Source organism: Schistocerca americana, chromosome 4, assembly GCF_021461395.2.
Source record: "Schistocerca americana isolate TAMUIC-IGC-003095 chromosome 4, iqSchAmer2.1, whole genome shotgun sequence".
NCBI lineage: Eukaryota > Metazoa > Arthropoda > Insecta > Orthoptera > Acrididae > Schistocerca > Schistocerca americana.
The window spans coordinates 603,249,835-603,256,422 of record NC_060122.1 but is presented as its reverse complement, the minus strand read 5'-3'; the positions used below and the strand labels follow the sequence as shown (position 1 = coordinate 603,256,422).

At 37.5% G+C, this 6,588-nt stretch overlaps 1 non-coding gene across 1 annotated transcript; it reads left to right on the top strand.

Moving 5' to 3' along the window:
- Positions 1–5,916: 5,916 nt before the first annotated feature.
- On the top strand, positions 5,917–5,992 carry Trnat-ugu. Its single transcript has one exon. It is a non-coding gene; the product is annotated as a tRNA-Thr (tRNA).
- Positions 5,993–6,588: the final 596 nt, after the last annotated feature.

The window sequence follows — 6,588 nt, the reverse complement described above, 5'->3', positions numbered from 1 at the left end:
GAAACAATATCAGTTGTCAGCCTATGTTCTCAATGACACTGTGTTAATGTCAAGATACATTTAATTATTCTGGTTCAACGAACGTTTATGAAATTTTACATGTAGTGTGTCGTCTTTCACAATTATCATTCACATCAAAGCAGCGAACATCATGTTTCTCAGTTGTGCATGAATAGAAACTTACTCTCTTGACATTAACGCACCTGATGTTTGCAAGCATTCACCGCATACGTTTTCTTATCTGAGCACAGAATAATGCTTACTTGAAAAATCTGTGTCTTAATCTCCATTTACCCAAACTTGTAGATAACATGTCTGGGCATTTTACTAAGCAATTTCTTGTGAATAAGAACAACATCAACAGACAACGTTACAGGCTGCACCATAATCACAAAAACTTTCCAACGATACAGGAGAATAACTGCTTCTTTATAATTCCAATTTTGGGTCGCAGTGTTCATTTATAAGCAGGTTATCAATTTCGGTCAGTGATGACTATCTTCAACCCTGAGTAAACTTGTTGCATTACACACATCACGCCATTACATGTGATGGTGCAGTGAAAATCATTAGTCATTTCGAATTTATCAAACAAATAACATTATCTACATACCGTAATTTTATTTGTTTGACAAAGCGGAAATAGCTAATGGTTTTGACAGCATTGTCACATTTAATAGCAGGACATATGCAATGAACGTATTTTTAATCAGATCTGAAGATGGTCATTACAGACAGAACTGACCGAAATTAATAACTTGATTAAAAATACACATTGTGGTCCAAGGCTGGAATTATAATAACGTCTCACACTCCTTCTTTTGGGCAGCACTGTTACATGACATAATAATTAGGAGCACGGCTATGCTCATTCTGGTAAACTTTGTTTATATTTTTTATCATCAGCCGTTTGAGTGACATCATAAGTGAAGTCATTGCTGCTGTCGCTGGTACCATCATCCTTATCAGTGACGTCATCATCCTTATTAGTGAGAAGGCACACTCTTCCTTATCTCCATCCAATCATAGTGCCGTATTAAATATGAAAGTGTCAATGGGAAATCTAAGACAGTGGAAATAGTGCACTTGCATGAGTGGAAAATTTTTAAAAGAATCGACCCTCCCCATATCTCCAATTAGCCACACAGTTCAGCCTTATCTCCAGCCAACGATGCTAATTATTAAAAATCCGAGATTGTAGAATAGACCAACTGAAGGCACTATACCCTATAATAACTCTTCTTTCCAACCAGTCAAAAAATATGTTCAAATGTGTGTGAAATCTTATGGGACTTAACTGCTAAGGTCATCAGTCCCTAAGCTTACACACTACTTAACCTAAATTATCCTAAGGACAAGCACACACACCCATGCCCGAGGGAGGTCTCGAACCTCTGCTGGAACCCCAACCAGTCAGTTTGTAGTATTTAAATGATGTGTAAAACAGGTCTCAAATTACATTATTTCTGATGTACAATTCCCTCTTCCAAGCACGTATAGTGTAATATAAACAATAGTTTCAATTATGAGGTAAAAAATTATCTAATCCTCCTAATAGATTCTAAGATATTCAAAATTTCCGAAATATATTTACTTCTGCCATAAAAACAGTATCAAATTATATTATTTATGCACACATATATATCTCTGACAGAATCAGAATGACTGCAAAGTCAAAACTATGCAATGAATGCATAAAGTGATACACACATACAATGCATAGTGTTCCACCTACCACAGGTTTGCTCCACTCGAAGCCTAGAATTAAAATGCAATAGCAAATTACTTTGTAACCCATACATGTTCTGTGCTAAGTAGTATCCGAAATATATTTTTCCAAAGAATACCTTAAAGTACCTGATCTGTCTAAAATATCGAAATTGTTGTCAACTATGTTTGCGTTACTGACATTCAAGAAGTCGTCTGTGGACTGGCTCACCAGTCACATCGGTAAATTTCATTCGAAAAGATATGACATTCGCTATTGAATATTGGAATGAGAATATAACATTTTTCTCTGTAATCACACAAAAATCAACATACTCTTGCAAAGTATTACTAATAAATTATGAATACATACCTGTTGAACATGAGTTTTAGCTTAAATATTATTCAGAAAAACCCTGAAAACAGCTAATAAAATCTAGTACTGTTTCACTTTCAGGTACTTATTCTCATCAACAGATGCTTCCACTGTCAAAAAGCAACACAAGTTCGATCATTGCATCACAGTCGTTCTCACTGTCACCAACAGGTGTGAGTACTGGAGAGAAACGTTCAAAGTTCGATCTGTGGATAATACTTGGCTTAATCACAAATGACCCTGAAATTAATTATTTCTGCGTCCAAGCTCTCGCAATATTTCAAATTGTCTGTAAACTACGGTGGCGAAACAAAATGATGGTTATTGCATTGATTATCGTTGTTTTCATCATCACCTTATTTTTTTGTCTATAAAACGTGATTGTTAAGTCTAAAGTACGAGTATGTGTCGCATGTAAAGGGAGAGTGAAGATCAAGAATAACTAGAAAAATATAATCGACAACAGTTATTGCAAAAATGACTGAGACCTACTTGAGGTTATGTTCAAAAAAGCCGTGTAAAGCTCGAATGAATTATTTTACCTCAGCTGTGATGCTTGCCGAAAATACCTCAATATTATGAAATGCCTCACAAAATGCAACCTTTACACTGAAACAGTATCGAAATACAAAACTCTTACAGTTTTCGTTGCCAATTGTTGACAAATTGCCTACTGGATTCTGCGTTGGGTTCACTGCCCGACCTTTGTTTGATGATTTTTCTGACGTTTCGCCAGCGCGAGTGGTTGGCATTGTCAAAACTTTACTTTCTATTGTCGGTGGTGAACCGGAGTCGAGCTCACAATAGACAGATGCTGGTCCTTTTCTACCTCCGTGATGAAATTTTACTGTGACATGGAGACTGCTCAGCTTTCTTAGGAAGTCACCGAGCTGATCCTCATTACGACTCCACACAAACAAGGTATCATCGACGTATCCGTACCACACCACAGGCTTAAAAGGTGTTAACTCGAGAGCGTTTTCTTCGGAATGTTCCACGGAGAACATGGCTTCCGCTGGACTAAATGAACTACCCATGGCGATGCTTTCAAGTTGTTCGTAGAAGTAACCATTCCAAGTGAAACAGCGCGTAGTGAGACTGCATGAAAGAGCTTTGTGATTTCTTGCAGGAAGATGGAACCGATGTGTTCCAGAGAATCTTTGAGTGGCACTTTGGTAAACAAAGAAAGAACATAAAAGCTGTCTAAGATCTCATTTGGTCCGAGGTCTAGTTTCTTCAGTATCTAAATTTGTAGAGGACTTTCAGTCTAACAATGTGTGCAGTGTCATCACCTAACGTTGTTTCTTTCCTCACCAATGTAGGAGGGTAAGGGAAGGTAGCGCAAAACACGAAAAAACTACAGCTGATGAAAAGTATTACAAACAAATTGCTGCTTCTATATTCGGAACTATGGCTTGCTACAAAACCTATTTTCAACTACCCAAACGTGAAATAAAAGTCTCACCACAAAAACCCAATACACTGTTTTTGGGAAGGAAGGCATGCGGTGTTAGAGTCTCGGAAGGAATAATTTGTTTTATTATGATATGTCACTTGATCTGCAGAAGTACATTGATTGTTTTTGAACACACATTCACCAGGAAGCCGATTAAAGGCAGTACCAATGAGTGATGAGACATCTCCAAAGACAGTGTCAGAGTCGATATCTCGAAAACAAAACTATTTACAGTCATTGTGAAAATTTTCACACTTTGTGTGCACAGTTCAACTTCAAAAATTAAAAACTTCAGCAATTAAAATGTCTGTTTACTTATTAAGGTAGACAAAGCATAGGAACATATTATAGTATATGGAAGAACCTTACGGAAAGTCTAGCAAAATAAAAATTGAATTATTTTATACAAAATTTCAACCACATTGCCAGCATAATGAAGTTTCAGATTAAGTGCTCTGCATCTAAATTGCCTGTATTATTTACTAAAGTACTTACAGCTTGCATTCTGGCGCTACTGATAGGAAATTTTAGGCTAAGCAGCACTCCTTTATGGGAAAGTCTCATACGTGAACTGCACTGGAAACCTCTATAGATATTTAAACTAAACATTTTCCACTTCTAAAGTGTCAGTATAACTTATGAAAATAAACACCCAGCTTTTATGGTTATCGTAATATGCAAGAAGTCTGTAAAAACTGGACAACACTCAAACTTGGCTGGCTTCAAATTAAACATTTCTTCACCTAAAACGTCTGTCTTATTTATTAAAATACTCACAGCTCTCTTATTGACCCTACTGATGAAAAACATTATGGTTTAAGCAGCACTCTTAAGAGTTCCACATTTGTCTTTTATCTGTCTACTACCCTAAAAATCAACTTATCTTCTGTAAACAACAGTGGTTTCTATTTTACAACTAACAAAATGCATATATATCCATTAACAATTCATTTTATACATCATAATGGTTCGTTGATAATGGATTTATTGCGATGGGTAACCACTTACTGTAACTAAAATAGGATTCTATCCCTCAGTACAAGAGGAAATGGAAGGTGCACAAGTTAAATGTTACCTTTTTTACCCTTCCAAGGCTAGGGTATCACATGCGACTTTACTGTATTTTCCCTCCAACTTCAGAAGATCACCTACGTTTCTCAAAGCTCCTCTTGAATAGATAAAATTTCATTACCACGTGAATTTTGGCCCCCCTAATTTCAAAGCCACTAAGAATACTAATCGTTCTGTGAGTGTATTCGGTTTACTAACTGCGAGTTATTTATTGGAGACTTTATTCCAATTGTGAATGTCATCATCATCATCTTCTTCCCCACCGTAATCTTCCTCATCGTAATGATCGTCTTCTTCTTCTCTTTTTGGCATAGCTGCCCCAATCTCTAAGATGTGTACTGAAGTGCAAATTCAATTCTATCTTCTTCTTACCCCGTTCAAAGCCGTGTAAGACTTTTTAGGGGCTGCTGGAAATGCGTCCTCCCCCATTCTGTTACGCAAGTCGTCATCACCATCACCTCTCAATAATGATTTACCAGTTTTGTCTAATTCACTCTTAAAAATACATGTATATTTAAAAATCAGTCAGAACTTTCTTGTCTATATGTGAGATAACTTTGCTTATGACAGTTAGCAGCCTCAAGAACTTTGCTATAGTTTTGTACCTCTTGCACTGTGTAACTCTTTTAAGGAAACTTAATTTTAAACATTAGATTTTATAACCCTATTGCTCCCAGGAATCTTACACTATTAGTTATTAAATACATCAACATGCACCGATGAATCACCAGTCATCCACACTACTGCCGTTAGTTAAAATCTAATGCTGTATACAATATCACACAGTTCGGCTGTTCGCTCAAAGAATAAAATATCAGATGCTGCCAGTGGACTCTCTAGCTTCTCTTCACCTCCAGCTTCTTCTGTCTTGTTTGGAATAGATGTGCTCTGAGGAAGAGCATGCTTCTTCTTGAACTATATCTTCATCTAATACGGTAAAACATGACGAGACCTTTTAGATACAGATGGGTGAATGGTGTGTTGTAACCTTCAACTATATATGTGAAGACAGTAACTGTTCTCGAAAGAACAGAATAATGTTGATGACCGTGCAGCTTTTCCCTGGAGAACAGTTACTATCTTCACATATATAGTTAAAGGCTACCCAGCCATCGACCTTCGTCTGTGCAATGCGCACAGGTTGCCCAAACTCTTACGGGAATCGCCAAAGCGTGCGCGAGTAATGAGTGGATGGGCAAATGTCTATAAGGTACATTACATATGTAGAATTGTGGACAGTTGGGAATGTGAGTCTCATGGGAAGCGTGCAAGGGATTAGTCTCTGCAGTCGCGCTATTCATTTGTGTCCTCGGTGGCTCAGACGGATAGAGCGTCTGCCATGTAAGCAGGAGGTCCCGGGTTCTCGAGTCCCGGTCGGGGCACACATTTTCAACTGTCCACATCGAGGTATATCAACAATACCTGTCGGCAGCTGAGGGTTTCAGTTAGTCATCATTCATTCCAGGGATAGCTGCACGGTCATCAACAGTATTCTGTTCTTTCGAGAACAGTTACTGTCTTCACATATATGGTTCCATATTTACTGTATTTCATGTGTTGATTCACTGTACTTCCTGTGGATAACGAAGAAGTATGACATTCACCCAACTACTTTATATAAAATATTATCACCGAAATAAAATTTTTCCGTTTTCTTTGACATAATTACCGAAGCACTGTCAAGCGTATGCCATACTAATTTGCGGTTTTCCTCAGTGAAGAACAGCTATCACTTCTTTTGCTGTTTCCCGGTCTCTTCCTTTTGGTGTTGTGTCTTTGTCTTCTTTTTGTAATTTCTCCTGTTACCTCCCTTTAAGTCGCAATAAAATGAAACGAATTTCTTATACCTCGCCGTTTTAAACATGCTTGGAGAATGTGTCAGAGCACATACACAGATGCCAGCAAGATGTTGACTAAGCAGGTTGAGACTCATTCCTTCAATTTATTATAAGCACAAGAAGCACAACGACGTTGAGAC